At 51.9% G+C, this 21,827-nt stretch overlaps 1 protein-coding gene across 2 annotated transcripts in view; it reads left to right on the forward strand.

Annotated features, from left to right (window-relative positions):
• Window positions 1-21,827, forward strand: part of GRK5 (G protein-coupled receptor kinase 5) — a 217,941-nt gene that overhangs the window by 117,023 nt on the left and 79,091 nt on the right. The window lies entirely within an intron of this gene.

Below are 21,827 nucleotides of genomic sequence, written 5' to 3' on the forward strand. Positions count from 1 at the left end.
TAATGATAGCCATCACTGACCATGTGATAATAATGATAGCCATCACTGACCATCATTTATCATGTGCCAGATACCGTGCCCAGCACTTTGCATTGCCTCTTCGTACCTACCCCAAAACCCTAAGAGAGAGGTGTTTTTAGGCTTCTTTGGCAAATAAGGAAATCGGGGTTTGTGGCAGTGAAACCCCTTGCCTAAGGTCACACACTACTCAGAAGCAGAGGCAGACTCAGGTCCTGTCCTCGCCTGGTCCTCACCTGTAGATACGGGGACCACTCTGGAGATGGTCTCAGGGTTGCTGGAGACTTTAAATGCAGGGACACGTTTGGGAACATCTGTCCAGTGCTGAGCACCCAGGCCCTTGGTAAATAGGTTTTCTTCCTGCTTCTGGCTTTGCTCAGGCCACATCCTCTGTCCTCCTCCCTACCTGGCCAGGTCCTACCTCCAAAGTCAATGGAATAACCACCCACCCCCTCCACCTGGGCCCTAGAGTGTTCCACACATGCCGCCACCAAACTCTGGCCACGGGGAACAGAACTGGGCTTCAGGTGTCTATTTTCCTAGAAGGTGCGTGACACCTTTGTAAGCCCTGGCCCTCCCCTAGTGCCTGGGCCTCCGTGGGGAGATGGGAAGGTGTCCACAGAGCCAGCGAGTCAGCAGAGGAATCTATGAGGATGGGAAGGGAGGAGCGGAAGATGAGAAGCCACTGTCATGCAGGGACCCGAGGAGTGGTCCTCTGGCGCCCATGCAGCTGGATACCTCCCTCCACCCCTGCCTGGCAGTCCTGTCCTCCCACCTTCACGATCTGCCGTTTGGGGCATTTGCTTGTTATTCCCTGACTGTGACCTCCTGGGTCAGAGTTTTCATTTCCGGGGACAGGAAGGAAAAAGCCCCATGGGGCTGGGTTTATGGAGGGTGAACACTCTTCTGTTGCAGCTTCCTGCCTGTGGGGCCCTGTAGTCGAGCCTTGGCCTCATGGCGCTGGCTGCCCCACTCTGGGAGTGGCCTCAGGTCTCTGTGGGACGTGTGGGCTGGAGCTGTGAGGCTGAGCACCTCGGCCAGCTCGCACGCCACCTGCCTGACCGTCAGACACCATCAGAGGGGGCTAGCTGGCCGACCTGTGGGCCCTGCTCGGAAGGACTGGGGGGTCCTCGCTGTTCACCCGATCCTTGGGCCCTGGCTGGGGCCCTGGTGAAACCAGCTCACCAGGGAGCTCAGTAGAATGAGCCGGTCCTTCTTGTTGTCTTTTGCACCCCTCTGAGGACACAGCCGGCTGGGCTCTCTCTCAGGCTAGAATCTTTCACCCAGGAATGGAAGGCAATTGGGCTGATTGGCTGTCCATGAGACTCCCTCTCCCCACCTCAGCATCAAGGTGTAGTCCTGATTTCCAGGAGCCATTTCATTTTGGTTGACTGCCTCATCCTGAGGCCTCAGGTACAACCGTGACCCAACTTATGTGAGAGGAACCTCGCCTTTTGTTATCTGTTGCTGTCCAGCCTTCTGGAAGAATCTGCAGGGATTCTTTCTTGTTGATAGGACACAGCGTGGCATTTGTGATCCATCCCTGTATTATGTGAGTGAGTGTGTGTGTGTGTGTGTGTGTGTGTGTGTGTGTGAATGTCTCCAGATTAAGTACCCTGAAGGCAGGCTGCTGGCTGTCTTGTAGGCCTCCCACCTCAACAGATGTCAGGGAAAATGACTCTGACCCGGAGACAAAACTGGCAAGAGACGGCCGTGGTTATGGTAGAGAGTCTCCTAGGCCAGAAGCTAGACCTTTCAAATTCTGTATGGCCCCTGATTATGAGTCACACTGCCTCCCTAAGGCTCAAAGAGAAGGGACTTGTCAGGGCCACTGGCTGGTGAGTAGGAGAGCCTAACCCAAGGGTCCAAAGAGGCAGTGTGTGTGCCGGGGAAGGGGGAGCTGCCTCTGCTTCTGCCTCCTGCTGAGAGGGTCCCAAGGGTCGTAAGGCTCGGAGAATCTCCCCAGGAGCAGCTTTGATCTCTTCCATGTTGGTTTGCAGCAGGAAGTAAGCTCAGCCCCTCCCTTTGGCCACTGAGCTCACACGTCCTTCCGTCCTGGTGGCTCCTTCCAGGTGGTGGTGCCAGTGCCTGGAGCTGAGGATCCACGTTCTGGTCCAGTTTCCCCACTAACAAGTTAGGATTTTTCTATAATGTGAGAGCTGGAAAACCTCCGTCCTGTGTGAGCCTTACTGCCTCGCTGCCAGGTGGGGAAACTGAGGCCCTGCAAAAGGGATGGACAGGGCAGGCTGGAGGCTGAGGATGTCAGGAAACAAGGAGGAAGCAGGTCTGTTGGCTTTGTGGACCCAGGAGGTGCCTGGCAGTTCCCAGAAGTGGCATCTCGCGTGTGGGGCGTAGGGCTAGAGCTGGGAGAAGCATTTCTGGGCCTGTGGCAGGAAGGGACTCTGTGCTGGTCCCTGACCTCCTCACATCCTGCCTTAGAGGTAACTGCAGGGCATATAGGCAAGGCTGTGCACTCCGATTTAGGGAAGGCCTTTCTCCTAGGCTCCGAACCTTCCCTAGGGGACGAGGACAGCTTGGCAAGTGGAGAGGGCAGCCTCACTTGTTCCTGTGGGTGTGGCCAGGGGATGCCAGGTGACACTGTCCTTTGTCCCATTCTGTTCCAGCGTCTCTACCATCCCTGCTACTTGAGGGAGGGCAGAGTGATGCCCCCCGCCTTCCGGGAGCTCTTCGCTTGCCCACCAAACTTTGCCTGCCTGCCCTCGTGGACAGGGGCTGAATCTCAGTCCCCGGTGCCCCCGACATGTAGCCAGTGCCTGCACACAGTAGGTGCTCGTGGTCTGTTTACTTAATGAGGAGCCCTGAAGCCTGGTTTTAGTTTCTCCTCCCCGCCCAGCACCACCACGAACCACCCACCCGTGTCTCTCTTTGTTCAAACTGCGAGGAAGCCCACAGCCAAGTTTCATGCTGAAAGCATAGCGCTCCTGCGTCAGAGGTCCTGGGGGGAGCTCATTTTGTTCTCCTCTCCCTCTTCGCTGCTTATTTCCTGCTCTTTGTCTTCCATTGAACAACTGAAACATGCTTTTATTGGGACACACTGTGGGTCCTTTTTGGAAAGTAAGCGAGCAATAAATAACTCCGTACATTAGACATGAAGAGGTGAAAAATCTTCCTGCTGCCCCTGGGAAGCGCGTGTGTCTGAGTCCTGCTCCTCCTCTCTGCAGAGTGGGCAAAGTGGCAGCCGTCCTTGCTGGCTTCGAGGAACACAGGAGAGGACTGTATTATGACAGGCCAGCGTGCCGGGCTGTGCCAGGCCAGGGCCTGCCCCGGGGCTCTGCGAGGTGGGGTTGCTCAGGCAGAAAGATGCAGTGGGCCTCCACGGAACTGGCCATGGGACAGCCGGCCTGGAGGGGCTCCGAGCTTGCCCAGCTGGGCACAGCTGGCCAGCTCCCCGTTTTGGAGAAACTGGCTGAGAGCTTGGCTAGACAGGCCATCGGAAGGTGCCCCGGAGGGCAATCAGACATCACCAGTTGCAGCACTGGTGGCAGGCCAACTCTGTTTGATTCGTCGCTGTGCTTCCCCCTTCCTGGTAAAGAGACACAAGGACCGAGCTTCCACAGTGAGCCCAAAGGGCAACATTGTCCAAAAAAGGAGATAGCTGGATTGAGAGGTGTAAATAGGAGTGTGTGTGTGCTGGGGGTGGGCCGGGGGGTGCGGGGAGCAGATGACAGGACTGCTCTGCTCACTCCCTCGGCCACTGCAGGAGGGCTGCTCTTGAAGTCCTGGCCACCACAGGAGATAGATTTTTTCTGAGATGTCAGCAAGGGAGGAGAGGCGAGCTATCCCCCACCGTCCTCCACTCCCCTCCCCCCCTCCCCTTTGCTCTCCCCATGCCCTGCCATCACAAGAGAGAGAGTTTGAGAGAATGAGCTCTAGGTGGAGAGGTTAAACATAGTCTGTTTGCTGAGTTCAGAGGCGAGCTCGTGTGGGAAGGACACAGGGAGGGAGCTGACGGGCTGTTAGCCCTGGGCCGAGGCTTCAGTTACAAAGGCAAACAAAAGGAAGACGGCAGCTACAGGCAGGGGCTTTGGGAGGTGGGCTGAGGGGATGTTGTGTTAGATCATATTTCTGATGGTTCTGGAAGGAGAGCGATGTCTTTAAAACCAGACTAGGCTCCTTCTTTGTGTTTCCACTTACTCGCTGAACAGCCTTGGGCAAGTCTGTCACCTTTAGGAAGCAGTTCCTCACCTGTACTCTGGAGTAAATAAGTAACACCTCCTGGCATCTCCATGAACTTCAACTAAGACCCCTGTGCACAGGGCGGGCCCCTGCAGGGTGGAAGGCATCTCTCCGGAGCCTGAGATGGTCATCAGCAGTGGGTGTGGGGTCTGTTTCTCTGCAGTTCTGCTGATAGCCTCTCCAGGGTCTCTGGCCGGCAGCCAATTATTTTCCCAGTTGGGTCTGGATGGGGAAAGTCAGCTCTCCCTTCGGGGATGGATTCAGCTACTGGTACCTCCTATGCCTCTGAATTTCAGGGTTTCCTATGATCCTCAAAATCACCACCGGCCTGTGGGGCTCACTCAGGCCACATGCCGCTGGCTGTTGCTCTGAGTGTGGCTGTGTCCCTCCCTGTAGAGGCAGCGGGCTGCTGTGCAGCTTGCCAAGCTCTTCTCACACCCCCTGAGTGCACGCCGTCCCCCAGCAATCCTGCGGGAAGTGGCATTTTCCTTCTCAGATCAGGCTTCCAGAAGTTGCCTAAGTTGCCGGTTTACAGGCAAGGCCTGGATGTGACTTCGTACTGCTGCCTCTCGGGGCTTGATGGTTGTGACGACCACCCAGCATCCTACCCAGGATGGGGTGAGGACACAGTGCAGATGGGGCCGGAGGGTCGAGCTCATTCCTGCTGGATGAACTTCCCGCCAGACGGGCATCCTCCAGCTCCGGCATGTAGTCTCTGGTCCTTTGGTTCCAAGCAGCCTCCTGCCTACACCTGCCTCATTTTTTTCAGTCTGCCGTTTGGCCACGGAAGGTGGAGGTGGTAGGAGAAGTGAGTTACCGTCCAGTCTGAATTGGCGTGGATTTGCCAAATGAAACATTTTCCTTATGCCCCAAAACAGTTTGCTTGGTTACTCCTTAACAGGCCAAGTGCACTATTTTCCGTGAAAACATTTCCACCGTTAAAGAAGTATCTCTGACCCAGAAGCTGGGTCCTGCTGCATCCTTGTTACAGCTCACATTTTATTTGGGATCCAGTGTTTTCATAATGTCACCACCTCTTGCTTTGCATAAGGACTACACTCCCTGATGGAAATATTTTGCAAGAATGTATTCAGCTGTTGAGGAGGTGCAAAACTCCTTCAGAAGGTCCTCTTTGTCCAGCTCAGAGAAGGACCCCTTTTCTGTGAAGTCCCTGCCACGTTTCACTGGCCAGTACGGGTCTCTCCAGGGCGTCATGAAATGGATCAAATCCCATCACAGCAAAAGCCATTTAAGGTTCATGGAAGTGTTTGTGGAAACAATTGCAAACTCCTTTGCTGACAGCCCACTTCTTACGTGTGATTTTTTTTTTTTTTTTTTTTTTATGGAACATGCACCCAGCACAGCAGAAGAATTTGGATGGCCCTCAGAATGTGCTGGAATGGAATTTGGCTGGGTTCTCCGATAATGGCTGCGAGAGAATGTTTTCCTGCTCATTAGGCAGATATTCAATGGACTTCCTTTGTGTCCCGGATGCTGGGTTAGTCAGAGACAAGTGCCACCCAGGCCCCATCTTCAAGGAACCTGGTTGATAGGAAACAGAAGATATATGTACACTTCATTCCTCAGTACATCAGAATGACATTAGGAAGGGTGGCAGTCACCTCTTGGTGTGTGTGATGATTGTAGGTAGCACACTGAATTGTGGTTATGCATTTAAAAAAAAATTTTAATCTTTATTTTTTGAGAGAGAGAGAGAGCACAAGCAGGGGAGGAGCAGAAAGAGAGGGAGACACAGATTCTGAAGCAGACTCCAGGTTCTGAGCTGTCAGCATAGAGCCCAATGAGGGGCTTGAACTCACGAAAGCGAGTTCATGACCTGAGCCGAAGTCAGACGTTTAACCGACTGAGCCACCCAGGTGCCCCGTGGTTATGCATTTTTTTAAATGTATGTCATAAAAAATACACAGTAACAGCAGTAATTTCCCATATATAATTGCTTAACAGGTAGGAGGGAGAGTCCATTAACACCCAAGTTAAAGAGAAATATCGAGTCAATGCTATAGTAATGGGAACTGTTGCAGTTGATAGATTATGGCAAAGATTGTGGTAAAAAAAAAAAAATCACAACAGTGGCTTACAAATGGCTGATGGCTGGGGCGCCTGGGTGGCGCAGTCGGTTAAGCGTCCGACTTCAGCCAGGTCACGATCTCGCAGTCCGTGAGTTCGAGCCCCGCGTCGGGCTCTGGGCTGATGGCTCAGAGCCTGGAGCCTGTTTCCGATTCTGTGTGTGTCTCTCTCTCTCTCTGCCCCTCCCCCGTTCATGCTCTGTCTCTCTCTGTCCCAAATAAATAAATAAACGTTGAAAAAAAAATTAAAAAAAAAAACAAATGGCTGATGGCTACAAAAGTTAGGGTCATGTTTATTGTGTGCTGATGGAATGCCAGGGGCTTTACCTATATTATGGTCCAAGTCTCAGGAAGCTCCCGGTAGTGTTTCCATCCCAACTGACAGCAGATGAAACTGGGTCTGAAAGAGGTGAAATGATTTGCCCGAAGTCACATGACTAGTGAGTGGAAGAACTTGGATTTGCACTCTGGTCTGTCTGGCTCCTGATAATAAATTCTTAATTGCTATACTAGAGGACAAAGTACTGCAGTTGGTCAAATAAAGAAGTGATTTTTCCCTCCCTCGGGTATAATCCAAGAAAACTTCCTAGAGGAGGCAGCCTTGACTGAGTGGTAGGATTTAGCAAGGGAAGTTTTGGTGGTAAGGCAAGTACCCCATGGATTAGATACCCATGATTACTGGCTGGATGGTTTGAACAGCACATTTTTTCTTCACGTAAATGAAGTCTGGAAGTAGGCCGTGGATTGGCAGTTCTGTGTCATCAAGGACCCGGGTTCCTTCTATCTTTCTGCTCTACCAGATACCTCATGGCCTACTACGGCTGATGCAGCTCCAGCCATCACATTCTTGTTCCAGGCAGTAGAAAAAAAGAATAGAAGGAAAAAGAAAAATGCACATTTCTCTCAATGAGTCAATGACCTTGAAGGAGCTTTTCTGGAAGCTGAACCTAACAGCTTGTCCTCGTCTCACTGGCCAGCTCTGCTTCTGAGGGAGGGTGCCTACTGTGTGTTAGGCATATGCAAGTGGAGGACAAACGTCCTGTCCTCGAGGCTCTTCCAGTAGAGTGAGCTGCTTCCAGTTTGAGGTGTTAGAGGGATCAGCAGTTGAGTGGAGAGGAAAAAGCTTCCTTTGGACTGGAACTTGCTTTTGGAGTGGTCCCCGGAAGCTTGGTCTGTTTTGGATTATTCAGCACGTTCATTTGGTGTCTAATTGGAGTGTAGAGTTGCAGCAATTAGGCTGCCTGAGGCGGCCCCTGCCTGCCATCCCATCAGCGCCTTTGAAAAGACAAGAACCACTCTTGAGTACAAACGAATCCAGCTCCCCAACCTTCCACCCTCCAGAGCAATTAGAGCAGGAGCCACAGAGCCCGCTTTTCACTGAATCCTGGGCTGTGATTTAGAGCCCAGCGTGGTGCTCACAAGCCCCAAGGTGGGCATGGGGTGTTCTGTGCAGCTCGCGGGCAGGTGTGAGACCTGGAAACCGCAGCCTGCCTGGTACCACCCTCCCGGCTCAACACCCCCACCCCTACCCCGGCCCTGGGGGCTTGAGTTTGCTTTTCACTTCTCAGCTCTCAGGGGTGCGTGCTGGCTGGTTGCTGGGAATATCAGGTTTGGAGCGTTCTTTAAAAATCAGTGATGCTCTCGTGAGTTGCCAAAGTTGTCCTGGGACTCGTTCATAGACCGTCGATCCTTATTCGTGTGAGGCCCTCTCTGCTGGGACTTGGGTTCTTTTGGGTCTGAAATGCTCTGTTTTCACTTTTGGGGAATCAGGTCGTCAGACCATGGAAAGGTTAGGGCTAAAATGGGTGCGAGTGGGGGGGATCAGCCCCCACGCCTCCATGTTCTTGACCAGAAACTTGGCTGCAGGCTGGTTGGAGGCAGAACTGGGAGAGCAGGCTTCCGCCCTCTGGGGCTCTGTCTCTGTTCTGTAATTACCTCCAAGCAGATAGTATTGTAGAGGCTGGAGAGATGCTTTCCTACGGCCTTAGAAATCAAACCGCTATTAATATGCTAATTACAACCATTTGTATTTACCATCAAAGCAGGTCCTGGAGAGCTTCTCCTCAGCAGCATTATTAGACATTCTGTTCTTGAAATAGAAAGTCCATATTATTTTTTAATGAAAGCTCTAAATCCAGAGCTTCCCTATGTTCTGCCAGCCCCTTTCCTTGAATTTAGCGGGCCCAGCCCTGGGCTCCTGGAATGAAGGCCAGGTGGGCGGAGGGTGAAGACAGATTGATCACCTCACAAAGCAGACCAGAGCTCAAGATGTCGGTTAGATGCTGGGGCCCTGCAGGTCCCAGGTCAGTTACCTGCTGATGTCATCGTACGTGTAAGCATTATTTTTAGCAGTGGCTTCTCTCCTAAAACCAGTCCTACTGGATTTATTTTTAGACCGGATGATGCAGGTGCTGTTTGGAAAATGTCTGCTTCTCCCCATATCACTTTTGTCCTGGAACTACCCAGTATGAGGAAAACAAAATGGCACCCGCAGCCAGGGACAATACAGCTTCTTGTTTCGGAAACAGAGGGATGAGGGCCTTATTTGCTTTGAGGGTAGATTCCAGGGAATCCATAGCTCTTGACTTTCCAAGGAGCTGTGTGGGACAGGAGCCCCCTCTGATCTGGGGGCTTTCATTCACCGGCAAACGAGAGAGTGACTTCTTGTTCCACTCATGGATTGAAGATATCCCATGAAGGTTGTGGGACTTTTCTAAAGAGTAGGCGGTAGATTCCAGAAGAATAATACATTAGCTATGGTATTTTATAAATCTAACAAATATTTAGACCTAACGTGCCAGACCTAAATGTGCCAGACCTAAATTAGAAATTTAGGAATGTTCCATCTACTACCAATGAGTGATGTAGTGAAATAAAACAAACATCATGCTCATGGATTCTGTAGATCCAGAATTCAAAGAGAGTAAAGCAGGGATGGCTTATTTCTGCTTCATGTTGTTCAAGGCCTGAGTGCAAGACTTGAAGGTTGGAAGACTAACCCACTTACACGTCTGGCAGTTGATGCTGGCTGTTAATGGGTCCCCAGCTCCTCCCCATGTGGCTTTACCATGTGGCCTGGACTTCCTCACAGCATGGTGGCTTATCCCACGGATAAGCATCCCAGAAATGGAGAGTGAAGCAGGAGCTACATCCCTTTTGTGACCCAGCCTCAGAAATCACAAAGCATCACCTTCGCCACATTCTACTCATTGGAGTAGTGACAAACCCCTACCCAGATTCAAAGAGAGGGAACAGAGACACCAGCCCTTGGCAGGGGGCGGGGCCTCAGTCACATTGCACGAAGAGCATATGGGATATAGGTATATTTTAAGAAGTATAAGAGAGACTTGGAAATATGAACAAGGAAGAAGAGGCTATAAAAATGGCAAAGCATATAAAAGGTGAGGAAGAAAACTTTAAAAAACGAAGGTGGAATAATCAGAATTAAAGCATTTGAAACTCTGTCTTTCAGAAGCAAATATTGATTAACCTCAGATTTGTTAAGAACAGACAGCAAAACTTCAAAACTGATAGAGTAGCAGTTTCTAAATGTGAATTGGGACTCTCCGGGGTCCCTGAGACTCTTTAAGCAAGATGGAAACTGTGTTCATAATGATACATAATAACCCATAACGGTACTATTCTCTTTTTTCACTCTTATTCTCTCACAAGTGCAGAAATTTCTAGAGCCCATTTGACACAAGATGATATCATCACTTGAACAGTTAACAGAATATATATGCTTGTGTATTCCTGTGTTTGCATTTTTTCTCAATTTTATTTTCTAATATGGAAAGTATTAATAGATATAACCCACATAAACAAAAGCAGTTGGGGGGGGATGTTGATAATTTCTAGAGGTGTGACAATTTCCTGAGGCCATGAAGTTTGAGAACCTCCATTGTAGGAGAGGGCACAAAAGTGGGAGAGAAACGGAGACAATCCTTGTGAAATATCATTTCCTGGGCTCTGAGAAACAAATGGCGGTGATTGTTCATTATAAGTTATTCTTCTATAACTTCATTCATACTTATTCTTCATTCTAAGATAATTCAAGATAGAAACTTTTAAATCTGGAGGACTGACGGAGAACGGTACTAACCTGTGTGCAGGCTGGAGAACAGGGACCTGGAAGAATTTCAGGACTGGGTCGTGTTCATCCTGTGTTACAGCGACACCTACTGAACACCGGGGATATTGCAACACAGCTGTATGGAACAAATGACCAGCAAGAGTAAATACTGTATTCATACCAAAAAGGACATAGAAAAGAGCAAATTCTGTCAGGCAGAATATGACATTATAACAGGCATAGACAGGCATTCTTAGACAAAACAGAGGGCAACTCAAAAAAGACATAGTGAAATTTCCATTGCCTATGCACCCTCTTCCTCGGTTAGATGGAAAATTAGTGGTTTCAACTGGGAGCCCAGGGCAGAGCCTAATATCAGAGCCACCTTGGAGCATTTAAGAAATAAATAGTTCTAAGGCTTTATGGAATCAAGAGTCTCTGGGCCCAGAATTTTATAATTTTAAAAAGTTCGCCAGAGAATGTAGTCCTAGCTACAATATCTGGCCCAGAATGGGTCTGCTGACGATGGTTTCTGTCCCATAGGAGCCATGTCAGGGCTGGACAGGCTGAGCTATTCTGGTGTCAACCCCAAGCTCTTCCACTGGTCCCACTGCCATATTCCTTCCACTGCTGTCAATGCCCAGGTTTGGACTTTAGACCGTGTTCATGCCTCTTGATTTCTGGGGTCCTGTCTGATTTCCAAGTTTGATCTTGCTCAAGTCCTGTTTGCCCGATGCCCTATCAGAGTACCCCCTTTACTATGCCTGGGTGTCTACTCCCAGCATGGCCTAAATCCAAATTTTGAGACACTTTGGGCCCTTCCAGCTCCTTCTCTCTCCTTTGATCCTAGGCTTATTTCCATTTATGCCCCAGAACCATCAACACGGAAGGGTCTAGAATCGAGAGAACTATCAAAAATAATAAAAACAAACAACAAAACTGAACCCCAGCCCTCTGTGTGCCAAGGCCTAGCCTAAGCCACCACTGACCCCTCTTGTCACAAGCTTTCAACACAGCCTATGGGGGGATTTGTCTTCTCGTATGAGAACCTTTCTCAAAACTGACAAAAGGAAAAAGGCTTTGCTTTACTGAAATTTGCACGGCCAGCCCTCCCTTTCGCAACCTACCAGTTCCAGGCTGTCTCATGATACCTCCACGGCTTTGTCAGCAGAGACCCAGCCCCAGGACAAGGAGCTTCCACGCCCACAGAAGAACAGCATGTGGGTGAAACCTGGCTAGGGAAGTGAAAAATTCTTAATAACCAGTGGGGTGTGAAAGGGGGTGGTGGCCAACCAGAGCCCAGAGCCCAGGCGGAGTGAAGTTGATGCCAAATGCTTCGCCCTATCCAAGGTAATGAAAGTGATCTGAGTGGTGTTTTTTTTCCTTTTAAATGACAGAGCAGAGCTGGCTGGGGAATAGGGTTTGACCAACGTAACCATAAATGTAGGCGAAGCTTATTTATACTGTGAAGATAAAGCAGCGAACGGGAGACAGGGTGGGCTGTGGCCTTCCACTGCCTTTGGAAGCTGTTCCCTTTCTCTGGGCAAATTCCCTGAAGTCCGAGACCATCCCAGCACAAGGAGGAAGCGCCTTCGGAAGGACCTGTGTCATGTGTGCAGATCTGCCCCCGGGAGATGGTGGCTGAGGCACACGTAGGAGTGGCTCACTGAGGTGCCTGCACTCTGGGAGATGTTGCAGGGGCTGTGGCCCATAACAGGGAGGGCGTCCCTCCAGCCCTGGTGGGGAATGTTCCATTCTGGTGCACACCTGGCTGTTCTCCAGAGATCTGTGTCCTGAAATTCGTTCAGTGTTAGCGATGGCAGCTCAAACTCGGCACCCCTGTGCCGGCGCCCACCATTGACTGCTCTGCAGGTGTTTCTTTCCATGCGAGCAAGGGGCCCTTGGTTCCCTGCCGGCCACTCACCTCCCTGCCTGCCGACATGGCCATGCGGTGAGTCAGGGCTTCCCATCTTCAGCAGCCACAACATCCGCATGTGGGTGGCGGGTGGGTGGGGGGATGCTTCTTCACGCATATGCCCTGGCCCCTTGGGGACTGGATTTTAGATGGGTGTTGAGGCAGCCTTCTGAGCCAGGCTGGGCAGTGTCTGCTGAGGAGTTCCCATCCCCTTGGGGTGGCTGCGTCAATGACACCCCAAGGGGAGAGGCCTCAGCGTGGAAAGTATATGAGCTTTGGACATTGCTGCAGATGGCCTGGAATGCTTTGGCCCCTTCTTCCAAGGCCCCGGCTGATTTCCCCATTGTGCAGTGGGAAGGAGCAAAGGGCCAGCTCTCCCCAGTTCCTGGAGCACCAGCCAGTGTTCTGGGGCCAACAGTGGTGAGGGCTGGGAGGCAGCATTCCGGGGTGGCTGCCCAGAGGGCATGGCTGGTCCTGACTTGGGTGCTGTGCCCACTGTAGCAGGTGGCTGTCACTCCCACGAACAGCAGGGTTCTCATTGCCATGGCTCAGCTGATTGTGCCTGGTACATAGCAAATGCTCTGCTTATGCCAGCTGCCCTGATCATGTGATCTGTCTGGGGTCACCCAGAAGATGAGTGGTGGGGCCAGGATTGGCCTCATGTCCATCTCACACCCCGGCCCAGGCCCGCCTACCCTACAGTGGGGCCACCTTCTCCCTGGACCTCCATAGGCATCTCAGGGAGGCAGGGTAGAGGGTCAGTAGCTCCACTTCACAGACCAGGAAACTGAGGCCAAGGGATTTGTCACAGATCACTGAGCTTATAAATGACAGAACTAAGCCTCAAACTTTGCTCTTTTGATCACCCGCCCGATATTAGCCACGACTCAGGTTGCCATGAGAAAATGACACAGGCTCAGGGGCTTTAACAACAGAATTTATTTTCTCACAGTTCTGGAGGCTGGAAGTCTCAGGATGAGTTTCTGGTGAGACCTCTTTTCCTGGCTTGTAGATGGCTGCCTTCCTGCTGTGTCCTCACAGGGCCTTTCCTCTGTGCTCATAGAGAGAGAGACAGCAATCTCTGGTGTCTCTTTACTTCTTATGAGGACACCAGCCCACCAACTAGGGCTCCATCCTTAGGACCAAGTTTAACCTTTATTATTTCCATAAAGGCCATATCTCCAAATACAGTTGCTTTGAGGGTTAGGGCTTCAACATGGTAATTGTGGAAGGGGCACAATTCAGCCCATAATACACCCTGAGCCCCTTTCACGGCTTTGAGCCCCCATATCACAGCAGGAAATAGGTGCTACTACATATCAAGGTACTCGTTTTGGAGTGGTTGTGCTGGAGCCTAGAAATGCGTTTGGGCCAATCTGAGAAGGCTTCCTGGAGGAGGAAGGGTGTGTGTGTGTGTGTGTGTGTGTGTGTGTGTGTGTGTGCGCACGCGCACATATGCTAGACTTGGGTAGCATGTGTACTTAGGGGGAGTCTAGCCCACTTCAGGGAACCCCATATACAGTCCACCCCAGTAACTCAGATGAGCTGTGGCTATTTCCCAGGAGCCACTTTCTCTCTGTGGCCATGGTAAGAGGGGACCGTCTGGTTCCTGCTTGGCCCAGCAAGGGAGCTGTAGCTCCATTCAGCCAATCAGGTGGCGTTTCAGGTCTTCAATGTGGAAGGGAGTGGGATTCCAGGTGGGCGGGGAGGGGCAAAGGCAGGCAGAAGTAGAGCCAAGAACCCGTGGAACCCCCTCCAGCAGAGAGAGACATCTGCAGGGCAGGGTGGCAGCATGTGGTGGCCAGGCCCCTGCCACTGTGGTCTGGCTCCTGGGAAGGCCGATCCTTCCGTCAAGATGGACTGTGTTAGGACAGCATTGTGTGCACAGGCCCTTGCCATAATCTCTCTTCTTCACCTCGTGTCTGTCCTCTGCCCTGAGACTCACACGCCAGATTCAGCTGGTAAAGGGAGTCCTCACTGCCAGGTTTAGAAAACTGAAATGTCTGCAGTGTCTTTGTTTCTGGAGTGAGGACAGTGTTCTTGGGGCAGGAGTGTGGGTTCATGCACCGAGTCCTATGTGGGGTCCAGAGAAGATCCAGGTCCCAGGCAGGGTTGCAGAAGGTATCAGCAAGGAGGCTGGGGAAGCTGAGGAGGCTGGGAGGCTAGGCAGGCTGGGCTGGGAGGCTGGGGAGGCTGGGAGGCTAGGGAGGCTGGACTGGGAGGCTGGGGAGGCTGGGAGGCTAGGGAGGCTGGGAGGCTGGAGAAGCTGGGAGGCTGAGGAGGCTGGGAGGCTGGGAGGCTGGGAGGCTGGGGAGGCTGGGAGGCTGGGAGGCTGAGGAGGCTGGGGAGGCTGGGGAGGCTGCTCTTTTGGTGGAACTTCCTATTTCTCACATTTCCTCCATGAAGGCCACAGGACCCATCCCTCCCCCAAAGTAGAGTCTGTGAGCCCATCCATACTGGGGGTGCAGAGCCTGGTTTTGGCCTCTCTTGTATCTGTCCCTCACCTTAGCTCACTTGGGCCCCTGGTGGGCTCCAAAGGTGTTCAGTAAGTTGCTTTTTTTCAGAGTTTTGACCCGAGCCTGTCTATGAGGGAAAACTCCATCCTGAAGTACCAGACGTGGTTGCATCCCCCTCGTCATGAGAATATTTATTCTCCCTGCATCTCCCATCCCTTATATTCCTCCTCTGCACCTGGCCCAGGGCCCTTTGCTGGGGGTCATGCTCTGTTCCCAGGCCCTGTGTCTCCCTGGGTCTCTCTTCCTCCCTGATGGAGGCCCTGAGTGTTTCTGAGCCTGTGAGTCCTTGCTTCTCTGGTGGGAAATGGTCGCTTCCTCCTAAGGGAAGAGCAAGTTGCTGGCTTCTCTCTGTTTCCCAAGGGTGAGCCTCTCCACTGCCACTTTATGACCTTGGGCAAGTCCCTGAGGCTGGCTGTGCCAGGGGCAGTACTCTCCACCCACAGGGTAGCAGTAAGTGAGAGAGTAGAGTCTTAAAGCATTGGGCTCCTAGTAGGTGCCAAGTACCCGTGCGCCCACTACGGTTTGAGTGTTCCGGTGTCCGGCTGGTGACCGTGACCAGATGGCCACACACACGTGTCAGTGTATGACCTCTGCTGCTGTCTGACTATCTAGGTGGAGAGGCCTCATCTTCATCATGCTCGAAATCATTCCCTTCTTCAGTAAGCGCCAGCCACCGTCCATTCATCCGTGCTCCCATTTCTGCGAGCCGGCCTTGCACCGGGCTTTGCTCTGGGGAGCACAGTTAGGAATCCGACCGAGTGGGGCTTATGCTCCATTTCCAGGCAGCAGGCGGGGAGGGAAGTAAATCAAGCAATCTTACCCAGGCCGATTTCGAAGATCACCAGGAGCCCGGGTGTTGAGTGCCAGGAGCCCGGACTCGGGGCCCATGTTGGTGCCCAGCACCAGGTGAGGCTCAGAGGGGATTCAGAGTTGAAAGGAAGCTTAGCTCTTGAAAGCATGGGCTCCAGCTGCAGGCTGCCCCCACTTCGTGCTCTGTGACCGTCAGAGGCAGTGATCCTGCAAGAAGGAAGTCAATATTTAAAAAAAGGAACGTCAGTTCTTAGGAAGCCCTTAGTTGCCCTGTATACAATCTTGCATTTAGCCACTTACACAAAGCCTGGGGTCAGAGACTGCCTGGATGTCTTCCCCTTGAGTACACACACCTCACCCACCTTCCCAGGCAATATCAGCCCAGGTGCTGGTGTGGCCAGCTTGGGATTGCCCCTTGCCTGTGTCCTTCGGAAACCCTAGAGACACATGAGTCTGATGTGGCCGGGAACAGGGGCAGTTTGCACAACACATGCATCTTGGGAAAACAAATGTGGTTCTCCATGTGCTCCCTGGAGTTCCTGGAACCGAGTGTTTATTTTATGTAATATACAGCAAAACCAGTTCTGTTGACTTCAGAACCTTCCAGCATCCGAACGATAATTTTTCCTCAAATACTCTTTCAGTGTGGATTACTCAGAATATCGTAGGGAAGGAAGACTGAATTGTGTTCGCTGGGGAGGAAAAATGTTCTGCATCTCAGGCTACCCTCTTTCGAAATGAACACAAGCTTTTTGAGACTCGGGTGCCTTAAATCCATCAGGGAAACAGTCCTGCACGTGCTCACGTGGAGGGCCTGCCAGAGGAGCAGAGGGCCCCTGGAGCCTTATAATGGCAACCTGGGTCATGCCGAGGGAGGTCGGGTGGGTATATTGTGTGGGAAGCAATGCCACGGTCTTCCACTCTGCGGCAAAGGAGCATCTGAAACAATGCTTGATTTAGATGAGGCTGAAGTGGGTGAATATTGGTTCTAGTTAAGCCCTCTATGGCCATGCGTGTTCACACTCTTTCCTGGCTGAGCAGTGAAGGGTGTGGGTGCAGAGGATTTGGACAGGAGTACCGGCGGCGGCTGCTTATGACAATGGTGGATAGATCGTATTTACTGAGGGTCTAGCGTGTGCCAGGCACTGTGCTAAGCGCCTTGATTGAGCCGTACCTATGAGGTAGGTCATCATCTCATTATCTCCGTTTTAGGACCAAGAAAATGAGTGTCAGGAAAGGTCATACAGCTAGTAGGTGGCTGGATCAAGCAGCCTTGATACAGGTTCTGCTGCTACAGCCAAGACCCAGGCTAACACTGGTTTAAACAAGGTGGAAGCTTATTTCTCTGTCCTGGAACAGTGCTTGGGTAGGAGCCTAGGGCTGCTATGGAAGTTCTGTATGGCTATTCAGTTCCAGTCTCTTCTGATTATAAGGTGTTTCCTTCTTCTTCGTGGTCCCAGGTGGGACCCCACAGCATCTGCCTTCTAGGCGTGTGTGTCTGTGGGAAGGGGGACAGTGAAGGAAAAGGCACACGCCCTTTCCCTTGAAGGGCATAACCCGGAACTAACTTGGAGCCTTTGCTTCTGCACACATTCTTTTGACAACTTGGTCATATGGCCACACCTAGCTGCATAGGTGGCTGGGAAGTGAGTTCCTGCTTCTGCCTCTCACCTCTCCACTGCTTCTCATCCTGGAGGAGTTCTAGGTTAGCTCCAAGGAAAAGAGCCCAGAGCTGGACCGGCTTCTTGGATGCTTGGGGTAGTAGGTGTTTCTGGTGATCACTTGATCCTCTGGCCTAGCACAGCTCAGGGCATCAAGTAGGTACTCAGTAAATTAATCTTAAAAGAAGAGTGGGGAAGGGCATCCTGGCCTGTCAAATCCAATCCCAGCTAATGAGTTGAACAAAGCTGGATGCAAATATGAGGGAGCTGGAAACTTTGGGGACAAACTACCAGAAGGCAGCCAGGTCCGGGGGGATTCCCTTCCACAGTGGAGCTCTGGAGCTGTTTTGGTCTGGATCAGAGGTTCAGGGTATCCTGTTAGCTCCCTGGCTTTACCCCAACCGTGAACAACGTCTGTGAGCTGTGCTTCAAGTTGGAAATTTGATTCCGAGCCCCCTTTGGGAGGAACTGGATTCCTTCGTAGTGGTGGACACTTGGGCTGTGCCACGTACATTCCTGATTCGGTTCCAAGTGTGCATAGGTCCGGTTTGTCAGCTGCTGGCCCCCAGGCGGACCCTGTCTGTAAGGAAGGGTCTCAGCCTCCCTCCTGCGGGCCTCTGGTCGCCTACTTTAGCTGGCCCTGACTCAGCTAGAGCAAAATGCAGTTACAGGCTCGCCTGTCAGAACCCAGGTCCCCACTACGAAGTCCTCGGAGGCTTTCTGGTACAGCATGCTAAGAGCTCTTGAGAGTTCCCCTATCCCTTTTACCACTTACATTTTCTGAGCAAAGCTTCTTTCCGTGCAGGTGCTCAGAAGGAAAAATAAGTAAGCATTGGAGGTTCCAGAGTGGAATTTTTCAATCATCTGAACATTGTTCTTGGCAAGGAATAATTTAAAACAAACAGCCATTATGGGTTACATTTTCAGACCAGTTAGAAATAGGAATATTCTCTGAGCATCCCAGTCACTTCTTTTTTTCTGTTCCCAGTTATCTGTCTTGTGCTGAGTCGCTGAGGAGGATCCCTATTAGGCTTAACAGCGGTTAAATATTTGTCAAACTGTCTGTCACGAGCCTGGCAGCCAGAGGGGAGGGAAAAAGCATTAATGGAGAGCCGAGCTCCAGGCTGAGCCGGTGCTTACGTGGTCTAGACAGTTAAGAGATACGTGGGGCCCTGAAAAAAGAAAGAGAGAAGGGACGAAAGAAAAACATGTGCTTTTGGGTCCTGCATGCTTTGATTCTGTACTTGGATGTACAGAAAAAGAAAGCTTCCGTTGAAAATAAGTGGTTTTTGGCGAGAAGCAGTGCTGCACGTTGCAAATTGATTGTGCTCTTCTACTCAGCTAAAAATGAAAACGCATGAGGTATTTTGCTTTTTTTCTTCTTGACGATTAAAAGCCTCCACTCGGCTCCATGCAGAGACGGCCCTTGAAGATGTATATGAGGCACCTGTGTGGCATCGATTACAGGTCTTCAGGCTGCCAGAAGCAGCTACACTTGCCCGCGCACAAAATGCCAGATCCCAAGAGGGACTTTTAAAAGACTCGACTGGGCGTCTCTGTGCCAGGCCTGGGGGGGACTCTTGGGTGAGGGTCTTTGAGTTTTACTAGACGACTTCCACTCCCTGATCACTGTTGGAACGTCCGAGGCGGCTGAGCGAGCCCTGAGGTGATGGATAAGATGAGACCCTTTCCCTACCCGGGCCTCAGTTTCCCCACCTGGGAGGTGAGGGTGTCAGACTGGCTTTCCTCCAGGTTTTCTGCAGAGTAGATGGCCACGCTCTGCAACATGCCCTTTCTCCAGCTCTGACATTATTGCATTGTGAAGGGGGGCCATGTCAGTGCTGGAAAGGGGCTCCATTTCCAGTATGGCAGCTCCATTCGTTAACTTGACCCAGCCCAGGGAGGAATTTGGAAACAGGTATGTTAGGACATAGCCAATGGCTAGCAAATTGATGAGTTAGGTCGTTAATGTATTCTATTCATTCACTCGTCGAATGTTCCTGCGCCACGGCTCCAGCCAGGCTCGGTGCCAGGTGCTGGGCTTTGCAGGGAACAAGGCAGCCTGGCCCTGCCTGCTCCAAGTTGGGTCTGGCCCTGCTTGGACTTCTGTCCTGTTGGCTTAAGGACTTGCCTCCGTGTAGGTCCAAGCCCAGGAATGTGCTATGAAATGCAGTTCCAACACCCTATTAAAAGCCAAGCATTTACTTCTAGACACCAAGGACTTTAAGACTTCTATCTTCAAGGAGCAAGGGATTTGTTTTGACAAAAGAAGTATAAACAGGATCCCAGTGAATAACTTTTCTCATGGCTGCTTCTGCTTCAATCAATCCTATATTTATTGGTGACCTCATAGTGTCCAGACTGTCCCAGACTCTACAGAGGATCCAAAGGGGGTGGCAGCAGAGAGAGAATTTACAGTTTGCGGCTCAGCCGAAGAGGCAAGGCCAACTCTGGGGATAAGAGCCCGAGGAATAGAGACAGCACATAAGTTACGTGATCACAGGTGTGCTGCAGGCCTCGGAGCTGAAGGAGCTCAGAGCCAGGGAGGGGACAGCATACTTGGATCAGGTGTTCTGGAGGAGGAGAGGAGAGAAGGCATTCCAAATCATTCTCCTGTGCTGGCCCAGCCCGCGGCGTGTAACTGTCCAGCTGATAGCCGGCCGCTGAGCTGTCATGGCTTTTCCAGTACTTCGTGTGTGGAGGCTGGAGCTCCCAGGCTCAGCGTGCAGAGCAGCCTTGGGCCCGTGATCGTGGGACGACCCCTGGCCATAGGGAGGTCCGGGTTACAGGGGTGCCCCATTCCCCATGGACCCCCCAGAAGTTGCCAGATGGTGCCACCGGTGAGATCTCGCCCCACTTCTCGGGGTCTCGGGTCCTTGCCTGCTGCTGCTGTGGATCCCTAGAAGCTAAAAGTTCCAGAACAGTTGTCCCACTACCAGGAAGAGCTGAGTTCAAATCCTGCCTCTGTCATTTGCTGCTCTGTGGCCTTGTGCTAATCCTTCTCTGTGCCTCTGTTGGCATCTAAAAATAGGTTGATCATAGCATCCTTTTCATAGGCCTATTAGGAAGACTGCAGGAAACAAGCATGTAACATGCCTAGCAAGGTGCCTGGGATACAGCAAGCAGCCCATTCATGTCAGCTATTATTGTTCCTACTATCGTCGTTATACATCGAGTGGCAAAGTGGGAAAGCCGCTGCCTGGCCCAGAGGTCATCTCTTTCTGGAAACTGGCTCTGCCAAAAACACTCTAAAAGTCCATGTCTAGAATCCTCACCCCCTTGAGCTATAGCTCAGCCAAGCATTCTGAATCGAGACTGCAGCTTTCTCTGTGTTAGTTTCTGCAGAAACAACATGCCTCTCCCGTTTCTTGTCTGGAACATGGACATCGGGTGAACTCTGTGCCGTGAACATCTTCCCCGCTCTAGCCCCTCGTGCGTCTGGGGATGACTTAGGCAAGGACGGCTTGATGGGAGCTGATGACGCGGTTTCACGTTTAATTGCCAAAAACCTGGATTGGGTTCCAGCGGGCTAAGCCCTCCGGGGAAACAGTTTAGGTGCATCATGTGGCTGGTATTCTGGGAAGTCATAAGGTAGCGGCTAGAGGAAACCAGTTTACCTGCAAGAGGGCCCCGGGACCAGAGAATAACTGTCACCTGACATTCATTTTCTGCATCCCAAGAATGAGGACCTAGGAGCAGGTATTACAGAAAGGCAGGTTTGACCTCACAGTAAGAATGGACTCTTAACATGATGTTGACAAAGGGCAGTGGACACTCTGCAGGTAAAGCACTTCCAGTTCCTGGAAGTGTACAAACTCAGGTCGGCTGAGTCTCTGATGGGGCTCATGGCAAGAGGATTATTGTAGCTGGGGGGTCTTCAGACCCTGAGACGTCACGACTTTCAGGAGGTCATCAGTTGCTTCCACCTTCCCGGGCATTCATTTCTCAAGTGACCTTGGCCAGCACAGCTGTGAGCCTCACTGGGCCCTGGCCCCCGGCCCAGGAAGAAGCAGCTGCCTCTCTGTATAAAGGCTGCTATTTGCCTTGGCCCCTGCTTGCCCAGCCATTTCCTGGCCCCGCCCTGCCGTGGCTTTTGCTTCATGAGCTCATAGCTCCAGGTGAAGCCAGTCCCTGGGGCCCTGGATGGCGCAGCCCTGCAGGCTTCAGGGCCCCCACACCTCCCAGGCCAGCGCAGCTCACAGTAAGGGTGGGCCAGGCATCGCCATCCAAGAGTAAACCAGAAAAGCCCTCGAGAGAGACTGAGGCACAGAGAGCGGGGAGTAACAACCCCAGGGCCTCGTGGCAAAGTGTAGTGGGCTTTGATAGAAACCAGGGCTCCCGGCCCCCAGACAGCACCCTTCCTGGGCCTTCTGGACATTTTGCCTCTAAGCGTGTGCTTGCTCTGTTCCTGCGCTGGTCACAGTGCAGATGTGGGCGGGAAGGCAGCTTTGTGGGCTGCAGGCCCCCGAAGGTTGTGTGCTCTACTTGGAGTTCCGATGTTGGAGAAAGGCCCCGTGCCCCGTGGTGTCTCCATCCCCACGAGGCTCCTCA

The sequence above is a fragment of the Puma concolor genome, chromosome D2 (genome assembly GCF_028749965.1).
Source record: "Puma concolor isolate L17-30 chromosome D2, mPumCon1.1.hap2, whole genome shotgun sequence".
Classification (NCBI taxonomy): domain Eukaryota; kingdom Metazoa; phylum Chordata; class Mammalia; order Carnivora; family Felidae; genus Puma; species Puma concolor.